The sequence below is a fragment of the Myotis davidii genome, unplaced genomic scaffold (assembly GCF_000327345.1).
Source record: "Myotis davidii unplaced genomic scaffold, ASM32734v1 scaffold281, whole genome shotgun sequence".
NCBI lineage: Eukaryota > Metazoa > Chordata > Mammalia > Chiroptera > Vespertilionidae > Myotis > Myotis davidii.
The window spans coordinates 7,071,486-7,082,169 of record NW_006293784.1 but is presented as its reverse complement, the minus strand read 5'-3'; the positions used below and the strand labels follow the sequence as shown (position 1 = coordinate 7,082,169).

The 10,684-nt window shown below is 40.4% G+C and overlaps 1 long non-coding RNA gene and 1 pseudogene across 1 annotated transcript in view; one reads left to right on the top strand and one right to left on the bottom strand.

The window, feature by feature from the left end:
- Nucleotides 1-9,660, bottom strand: part of LOC107183738 — a 14,842-nt gene extending 5,182 nt beyond the window's left edge. Inside the window, exon 1 of the long non-coding RNA XR_001514554.1 lies at nucleotides 9,620-9,660. This is a non-coding gene — a long non-coding RNA (uncharacterized LOC107183738). The remainder of the gene's footprint in view (nucleotides 1-9,619) is intronic.
- Nucleotides 9,661-10,183: 523 nt separating this feature from the next.
- Nucleotides 10,184-10,684, top strand: part of LOC102767603 — a 1,331-nt pseudogene continuing 830 nt past the window's right edge.

Sequence of the window (10,684 nt, the reverse complement as noted above, 5' to 3'; positions counted from 1 at the left end):
AAAAAAAAAAAAAAAAAGAACCGAGCAAGTGCCCTGCCCAACCTCAGAACTCTGTTCTGTGTGAGCCTGAGAGATAAACGTGGACAGTGGCTCAGAACCCGATACCTCTGGGTGGAAGAGCCTAAAAACCACAACCCAAATCACATGTGGTCAATGCACATACTTTGGGTTTAGAGCTGACATATAAACAAGAGCTTTCTTATTACAGACAATGCTGTAATGAATAACCTTCTACACAAATGTCCCTTTCACACGTGTGCAAATACATGTAGAGGATAAATGCTCAAAAGTAGAATTTGGGGGGCAAAGGAGATATGCATTTATCATTGTTTTAAATGGCAAATATATATAGCGTCTTTCCGAATCTGATCTTTGTTTATACTCCACAAATGACTTTTAGATCTAAAATGTGACTACATGGCTAAATTAAATTGCATTTTCTATGCATTGTACGTAGTAATTTTTCCAGGCTAACTGGGGAATGATTTATCATATATTGCATTTCTGGCCCAATAACCTCCTCATGCTATATTTGAGCACAGCCCCTTCTAATTCTACCTGTCATCCATCACTTTAGCCCCCGAACTATTGTTTACATCACCTCTATTCCAAGTTCACCCCTATATTGTTGTTTATAATCAATTCCAAGCTCAGCAATACTCTGACGTTAGCAAAATGATAGCTTGTAAGGAAAAGCAGACCCCCACCCATTCACTGGAATTCCAACCCCTAGAAGGGGCCAGCGTGCCACAGGGCCTGGGATGACCCTGTCTAGTAACAAGCTAATTTCTCAGAGAGAGACTGAGAGAGTCCCTCCTCCCAGTGATTACCTCCAAAGAAGAAAATATATTTTCACTAAACTGGGCTTAGAAAAAACGTAAATATCCTTTGATTTAGAACAAATTTATTTTAGGAAAAAGTTTAGCAAAAGCCTTCCAGTCTGCCCTTAGCCAGAAATCCCCATTAAGCAAAAAATACTATTGCCTCAACCCATGAGCAGCGTGTCTATGAAGTTAGCACCAGCTTTGTTAAAGACAGACGTCTCTGTGCCTACTGCATTTGGTAGCTTCGGTGATGTGATTTTTGCTGAAAATCATGTTTTGCGGTATTTGTACAAGCAGGGAAATGAAAGAAACGCCTGTGCCATATTCTCTAGGAGAGTATTTTCAATACTCTTTGAGAACCAACTTGATAATAAATGTGTTAAAAGACTTTAACATAGGGATAGGACAGTGAAGATATTGTTCACCTAGTAATACTTACATTTTTAGAATGACACTTAATTCTGGTAATACCTGGCCAGGAAGTAAGTCGAAATATCAAGAGTCTTTTTAAAATGTGAAGAGCGGGGTGTGTGAATATAATAAGGCAATACAATGGATCCTTGTGATGTTGAAACTGTTTAGTATTTTGACTGTGGTGGTGGATATACCAACCCACACAGGCAATAAAATTGTATAAAACAATACACACACGCAACACACATGTGCAAGTAAGACTGGAGAAATCTGAATAAGGTTAGTGAATTATATCAATGTCAATACCCTGGTTGTGATATCATATGATAGGTTTGCTAAATGTAGCGTTGGGGGAAACCCAGCAAAGTACACAAGGGATCTGTGTGTAGAGTTTCACATGTAAAACTGCAATTGTCTCAATAAAATTTTCTATTTTTTTAAAAACGGGGACATGCCAAGATAAATGAGGTGCAAAGGTGCTCCTAGGTAAAGAAGGAATTAATTTGTGTGCTATAAGATTTTTAGCTATAAGACAGTTACATATAAGAGGATGTCTATACATTGTAGGGGTTGAGGAGGGGTGAATAATCCATTCTTGTTCGTTAGGGGAGGGGAAGAAAGACAGGGTACCTTTTTTGTTCCAGTAAATCCATACCTAGAACCCTATCCTTGGGAAACAGATGTTTACTGTAGCATTATTTATAATTATAAAAAACTGTAAACAACCCAAAAGTCCATCATTATGAAAATGATCAATAGTGTGACATTTCTACCATAAACTGTAATGTAATCATTCTACAAGATCCATCTATATAACATACCAAGATAAGAGGAAGGCTATGTGTCCTCTACAGTATCCAGTGTTATAGATTGCTACAGGGGGAGAAAGGGTGGCAAAGACTGCAGAGTATATATCAAAGTGCTAGTAATGAGCTCAAAAAGAAAATTGAGACAATCTGAGAAAAGGTCAGTGAGAATGGGTATGATATTAAGGAATCACTGTAGATTTTTGTTGGATATAATAATGTGTGTGAGTGTGTGTGTGTGTGTGTGTGTAAGTCTTTCCTTACCCTTTTATCCATTAGTGTTACACACTCAAGTAAATACAGACAAAATGATATAACGTCTTGATGGACTTGCTCTCCATATGACTACAGATTTGCTTTAAATACACTCTGTAGCATTTCTTTTATTTTACTTCCTTTAAAATTTTTAATTGATTTTCTAGAGAGAGGAAGGAGGAGGGGAGGGAGAGAGAGAGAGAGAGAGGAGGAGGGGAGAGAGAGAGAGAGAGAGAGAGAGAGAGAGAGAGAGAGAGAGAGAGAAACATCGATTTGTTTTCCACTTATTTATGCATTCATTGGTTAATTCCTGTATGTGCCTCACCAGGGATCAAACCTGCAACCTTGGCATATGAGGACAATGCATTAACCAACTGGGCTCCTGGGCCACATTTAACATAGGCACAATTTAAAAAGTAAAATTTATTTTTTTTTATTTTTTTTTTAAAAAAGTAAAATTTAAAGGTTAACCGTAGTTATCTCTGAGCTAGGTAATTCTGGCTACCTAGTCCTTTTCTTTAAGGCTTACTGTATTTTCTGTTTTCTATAAAGAACAATTATAAAAAATCGGGGATAGTGGGATATGTTTAGAAAAATCAGACCAGAGAGCTAAGTCATTTATACACAGGTAATTGCAGCCCTGATTATATTAATCTGGAGACAGTCCTTCTTAAGAGGCAATTTACCTTTAGACTTATCAACTGAGTCGTTGCAGACACCCTTACCAGTGGAAGTGGAACCGATTGCTCACAGAGTGATTCACGCAGCTGTTCTCCCAAACCACCTGGGCTGGGGCCCAGTGGCTTCCCGCTGGGTTCTCAGGTCTGAATGGCTATATCTCAGGCTCGTGTTTCTCAACCAGATAATAGCACTGAATAACCAAGGGCAGTCACAAATACTGAGTAGGTTTTCATAGGTTGCAGACACATGCCTTGTCTAAAAGTTTCCCAGGTGGTTCTGATGGGCACACTGGGTCCGGAATTTCTGATTCAAACAAGCAAAGAGATATAATTATACATAACGTATAAATAATTTTCTGTGTATACGAATTGTCTTGTATGTGTCTTAAGTATTGTTGGAAGTATGTGTAAGAAGGTAGTAAAAAACAGTGACTATGGGGAAGGGGACTGGGTGGCTGGGGACAGAGGGAAACTTTTCACTGTATATGCTTTTACATTGTATGCAAATGAATGCACTGCCTTTTCAAAAAAGGTGACCGTGAAAGAAAACCAAATTTGAGAAGAGCCTCTGCTTGAGACACTCAGCTAGCCAGAAGTGCTTATTTTGCGGAATGGTCAAAGTTCTGTGAAGTGGATATGTTTTGGGGCAGAAGTTTTGCTATAATATTTCCCGAGAAAGTATCTAACGTTGACTTTAAAAGAACACTAGATATAATAATCCTAATGGCTCTTACACTCAGATAGTTACAGGAACCACTCACCACTTTAGAGCTGCACAGTCTACTGTTCAGAAATACAGGCAGTCAGCCAGGGTGTGGGAGAGAAGGGTTTTCCTTTTGCAATTACCTTAAAGCATTTCACAAAATATCCCTGATGCCCAGCTGTTGCCTGGCTCACTCGAGTTGGGTTACAGAGGTCAACAGGTAAAGATTAGCAGCTGCAGTGGTGAGCTAGAGCTGATCTAATGGCCTGGGCCCATTGGTTAACAGAAAGACCAACAGATGGAGAGTCAAGACAGGAACCTCAGCTCTTTATCCCAGTGGCCATGATGCAAGTCATTTAATCCTCCCTGAGCCCCAACTTGCTCACCGATAAAATGGAAATGTTCTTTACTTAAGAGAGCTGCTGAGAAAATAATACTTGTGGAAAGTACTATTAAAAGGTTAATATACCCAGCCACCCAGTCCCCTTCCCCAAAGTCACTGTTTTTTACTACCTTCTTACATACACTAGTACTTCCAAAAATACTTAAGACATATACAAAAAAATTCATATACACAGAAAAATATTTATATGTCATGTATAATTATATCTGTTTCCTTGTTTAAATCAAAGTTTAATTAAAAAAAAAAAAGAAAAATATTTATATGTCATGTATAATTATATCTGCTTGTTTGAATCAACGTTTAATTTTAAAAAAGCAGTACCTTATAACAACTTCTCAGATTTAACTTTGAGTACACACACACACACACACATACACACACACTATTAAATCTGGAAGATTTCTGCCCTAACCAGTTTGGCTCAGTGGATAGACTAGACCATCGGCCTGAGGATTGAAGGGCCCCAGGTTTGATTCCCATCAAGGGCATGTACCTCGGTTGCAGGCTCAGTCCCCACAACCAATCGATGTATCTTTCTCTTTCTGTCTCTCCCTCTCCTTTCCACTCTCTCTAAAAAAAATCAATGGAAGCATATGCTCAAGTGAGGATTATCCAAAAAAAAAAAAAAAAAAAAAGATTTCTCTTCCACCCCCTAAAACACTAAATTTAAGGAAACATAAATGTTCCATTTTCAGGACTCAAGGTTGCACCTTGATTTTAATTTTCTTTATAGTGTTCCAGTTAAAAAGGCCATGAGAACTCATTGTTGACCTGTCTATACTTCAAGTGCACATGACACTTTTTATTTTATAATTATTTTTAAATTTATGTGGAAATTCTGTTAACAAAGCATTCAAGCATTGAAATAAGCAGCCACTTTCCTCCCACCTTCCACTATGAGGTGATGTTGACGACTGCTGAGTAGGAGAAGGTCAGACAAGATTTGATAGAGGCTTCACATTCACACGTTCCTTGCTCACAGGCAAACCACCTTTCAGAAACAGCCACAAATGAGAAGTGAGAAATTTGGCTCTGGGATTAGCTGTCCTTGGTTAAAAGTACCTTTCAAATGACCAATCTGAACGAATTCTGTGGTCCCTGCTTGTCATTTTAAACTGATTTTTATGTACTAGCTTTTCTGCTTCCTATTCTGTTTATCCTTTGGTTTTAGACATGAAATGGCTCTGCCAGGAGAAAAATCTCTATAACGAGATTTGCCAGTCAAGGTAGAACATGATAAAAAATGAGCATCATCACACACATAATGGGAAACCTCACAGAAAGACAAATTAGAAAGAAAAATGTCTGATATGTCTATTTGTTCAGCACATTTCCAAACAGGAAAAGATCCAGAAAAAGGAGGGAGGAGAAGAAACTCGTCCTAAGATCAGGAGAAAATCAACAAGGCACCAATGGGACAGCCTTGGGGGGTGTTGTCACACATGCCCGGGTATTTCATCACAGGTCTCCCTCAACACAGCTTTCTCAACACTGACCAACAGTCAAACCATGTCTGTCTGGGCAGCACAGCCAGCTCCACAAGTTAAAGGATCTGCTCAAACCAAACAAGAGGATGCAGAAATAAGTGGAAACGCGGATGAAGGTGTTAGGGCTGTGCAATGCATGTGCTAGGAGTTCTCCCAGCAGAACTTGTTAGCGAGTCACAACTACACCATTAGGCAGAGGGTAGAAGAAGCAGCTTCAGTACAGTACCTGGTGTGTCACTTCCCTCCCCACCCCAGGTCAGCCAGAGCCTGGCATTCTTACTCAGAGGGCCCTGGAAATGGAAGAAGTCAGCTACCCAGGCACTTCTACCATTCCACCTAAACCTTGGAATTCCCCAGGGACAGGCTCTCAAAGTGATGCCATGTCTTTGTGATTCACTATTTCCAGTCTTATAATAACCCTTCCACCTTAACTGAAATCATGGTGGCCAAGGAAGTCATGTGACAGATGCTTAAAACTAAAGACTGTCCAGAAAGGACAGGCCTCCCCCACCCCTACCCACGCATTGCAAAAAAAAAAAAAAATGTGTTTGGGGCGGGGTGCGCTTGAGTGACTCTGAGTCACAAAACAAAGAAGGGCTGTGTTCAAGGTAAAGGCTGAGCAGAACCAGGCCAAGCCCGGCTGCCTCAGGAGTAGGAGTTTAAGGACATGGGCAAGTGTTGCAACAGAAAGTAATACTTCTTGCCTTTGCTACCCAAAGTTCCACTTCTTTCAGACAGCCACAGACATTCAGGCAGTTGATGTTTCTTAGGGTAAACATAGGGCTTCTCAAAAAACAAATGCCCAAATAATTGCAAGGAAAAGGCGGGAAAGGGAGAATGAGAGGTGACTCCATAGCTTTTAAAGGACTTAAAAAACTTATCAACTAACGAACTATCCAAGGAAGAAATTAAGAAAACAGTTCCAGCCCCAGTCGGTTTGGCTCAGTGGATAGAGCCTCCGCCTGAGGAATGAAGGGCCCCAGGTTTGATTCTGGTCAAGGGCACATGCCTGATTGCGAGCTCAATCCCCAGTGGGGGACATGCAGGAGGTAGCCTATTAATGATCTCTCTCATCATTGATGTTTCTATCTCCCTCTCCCTTCCTATCTGAAATCAATAAAAATATATTTTTAAAAAGAAAACAGTTCCATTTGCAATAGTGTTCAAAAGAATAAAATAGGTGATGAATAGGTGGAGAAGAGAGGACTTTTAGGGCAGGGAAACTACTTTAGATGACATTATAATGGTGAATGCTTGTCATTATACCTTTGCCCAAACCCATAGAATGAACACCATCAAGAGTGAACGCTGATATAAACAATGGACTTTGGGTGATAATGATGTGTCAAGGTGAGTTAGTCAACTGTAACACATGTTCCATTCTGGTGAGGGATGTTGATAACAAGGGAAGCTACTCATAATGGGAATAGGAGGTATATGGGAAATCTCTGTAACTTCTCCTCAATTTTCCTGTGCACCCAAAACTCCTTTACAAATAGTCTATTTTTTAAAAGAGTAGAATACTTAAAAATAAACTTAACCAGGGGGGTGAAAGACTTGTACTCTGAAAACTACAAAACATTGATAAAAGAAATTAAAGACACAAATAAATACAAAGATAGCCTACACTCATGAACTGAAAGACTAATTACTCTTAAAATGTCTGTACTACACAAAACAATCTACACATCCAATGCCATCTCTATCAAAAGCTCAATGGTATCATTTGCAGAAACAGAAAAAAATTCTAAAATTCATGTACAATTTCAAAGGACCTTGAATGACCCAAACAATCTTGAGAAAGAAAAATAAGCTGGAGGCCTCACACTTTCTGATTTCAAAATATATTATGAAACCACAATAACCAAAATAGTATATAGTACTGGCATAAAGACAGGTATATTGACCAATGGAACAGAAGAGAACCCAGAAACACATCCTCACCTATATGATACAATGATCATTGACAAAGGTGCCAAGGTGACACAATGGGGAAAGGATAGTCTCTTCAACAAATGGTGCTGTAGAAACTCAATAAGGATGAAAAAAAAAATGAAGCTAGACCCTTACCTTATACCAGTGGTTCTCAACCTTCCTAATCCCGCGACCCTTTAATACAGTTCCTCGTGTTGTGGTGACCCCAACCATAAAATTATTTTCGTTTGCTACTTCATAACTGTAATTTTGCTACTGTTATGAATCGTAATGTAAATATCTGATAGGCAGGATGTATTTTCATTGTTACAAATTGAACATAATTAAAGCATAGTGATTAATCACAAAAACAATATGTAATTACATATGTGTTTTCCGATGGTCTTAGGCGACCCCTGTGAAAGGGTTGTTCAACCCCCAAAGGGGTCACGACCCACAGGTTGGGAACCGCTGCCTTATACCGTATACAAAAATTAACATGAATTAAAGGCCTAAATGCAAAAACTGAAACTATAAAACTCCTAAAAGAAAATATAGGAGAAAGCTTTGTGATATTGGGATGGACAATGATTTCCTGGATATGGCAGCAAAAATACAGGCAACAAAAGCAAATATAGACGAAGGGATTACATTAAACTTAAACACTTCTATGCAGCAAAGGACTCAACAGAGTGAAAGGCAACATACAAATTAGAAGAAATATTTGCAAACCCTTTATCTGACAGGGGTTAATATATGGATAACTCCTGCTACTCAACAACAAAATATATATATACAAATAGCCTAATGAGCAAAGGACTTGAATAGACATTTCTCCAAAGAAAAATACAGTGTCCCCCAAAAATGTATACATACTTTAACAGCCAATAGCTCAATTTTGAAAGTGAAATGTACACCTAACTGGTTTGGCTCAGCGGATGGAGCGTCGGCCTGTAGACTCAAGGGTCCCAGGTTCGATTCCGGTCAAGGGCTGCGGGCACATACCCAGTAGGGGGTGTGCAGGAGGCAGCTGATCGATGTTTCTCTCTCATCGATGTTTCTAACTCTCTATTCCTCTCCCTTCTTCTCTGTAAAAAAATCAATAAAATATTTTTTAAAAGAAATGTACTTTAATAAACACTGCCTTTATAATTATTTTAAGTATGTGTATACATTTGGGGGGACACCCTACATTAAATATCCACCATTCATATGAAAAGATGCTCAACATCATTAATCATCAGGAAAATGCAAATCAACACTATAATGAGATATTACTTCATACCCATCAGAATGGCCACTATCAAAAAAACTGAAAAATAAGTTTTGGCAAAACTATAGAGAAATTGGGCCCCTTGTGCACTGTTGGTGGGACTGTAAAATGGTACAGTGGCCATGGAAAACAGTATAGAGATCCTCAAAAAAATGTTTTAAGGAAGCCCTAACCAGTTTGGCTCAGTGGATAGAATGTTGGCCTGCGGACTGAAGGGTCCCAGGTTCGATTCCGGCCAACGGTATGTACCTTGGTTGCGGGCACATCCCCCGTAGGAGGTGTGCAGGAGGCAGCTGATCGATGTTTCTCTCTCATCGATGTTTCTTACTCTCTATCCCTCTCCTTTCCTCTCTGTGAAAAATCAATAAAATATATTTTTAAAAAATGTTTTAAGGAATTACCATGAAATCCTGGCTGGTGTGGCTCTGTTGGTTGGGTGTCATCCCGTGCACCTAAGGGTCGCTGATCGAATTCCCAGTCAGGGCACATGTCTGGGTTGTGGGCTGGATCCCCAGTAGAAGGTGTGCAGGAGGCAGCCAATTGATGTTTCTCTTTCTCTCTCCCTCTCCTCTCTAAAAAAAAAAAATCAATTAAAAATATTTTTTAAAAAAGGATTACCATATAATTCAGTAATTTCACCTTTGCATATAATATTCAAAAGAATTGAAAACAGGATGTTGAGAAAATAATTTGCACATCCATGTTCATTATTCACAATAGCCAAGAGGTGGAAGCACTCTAAATGTCCATTAGGGGATGAATGCATAAAGAAAATGTAGTTTTGCCCTAGCCGGTTTGCCTCAGTGCATTGACCTGCAGACCGAAGGGTCCTGGGTTCGATTCCTGTCAAGGGCATGTACCTTGGTTACAGGCTCCTCCCCATCCCAGACCCTGGTCAGGGCGTGTGCAGGAGGCAACAAATGGGTGTGTTTCTGTCTTTCCCTCTCTCTTCCACTCTCTCTGAAAATCAATGGAAAAAATATCCTCTGGTGAGGATTAAAAAAATAATAATAATAAAACAAAATGTAGTTTATATAAACCCTAATATATTATTCAACCTTTAAAAAGAAGGAAATCCGCCCTAGCCAGTTTGTGGATAGAGCATTGGGCTGCGAACTGAAAAGTCCCAGGTTCGACACTAGTCAAGGGCACATGCCCGGGGTTGTGGGCTCGATGCCCAGTAGGGGGCTTGCAGGAGGCAGCCAATCAATGATTCTCTCTCATCACTGATGTTTCTATCTCTCCCTCTTCCTTCCTCTCTGAAATCAATAAAAATACATTAAAAAATAAAAAGGGCAGAAAGCCAAAAAGGGGGATGGGGAGGAGGAATGTCCGGGCTGAGGGTGTCACCTCTTTTGAGTTTGTTGCCCATAAAACGAGAAAGTCGTTTTTATTTGAAGAAATCTGCAGAAAACAAAGCTTCACCCCCCTGAAGCTCAGTTGATGGCCCGACATGGGATCCCACAAACCTCGGGGCCTGCTTTGGCTGGTGTCTCAGCTGAACCAGGGGCAGCTGGAGGGCGTGGCTTGGCTGGACCAGAGCCGCAGGCGCTTCCACATCCCCTGGAAGCAGGGTTTGAGGCAGGATGCCCAGCAGGAGGACTTTGGCATCTTCGAGGCCTGGGCAGAGGCCAGCGGTGCCTACACTCCTGACCTGCCAACCTGGAAGAGGAATTCCAGGTCTGCCCTGAACAGGAAGGAGGTGTTGGTTTAGCTAAGGACCAGAGCCAGGACCCCCACGACACACACAAGAACTATGAGTTTGTGAACTCAGTTGGGGACTTTCCTGACCTGGAGGCTTCTCCAGACACCGATGGCAGATTCAATACCTCTGACACCCAGGAAGACATTCTGGAGGAGTTACTGAAAGACATGGACTTGGGCTCAATTCCAGATGAGGGGGCCTCGAGCCTCATCTTGCTGAG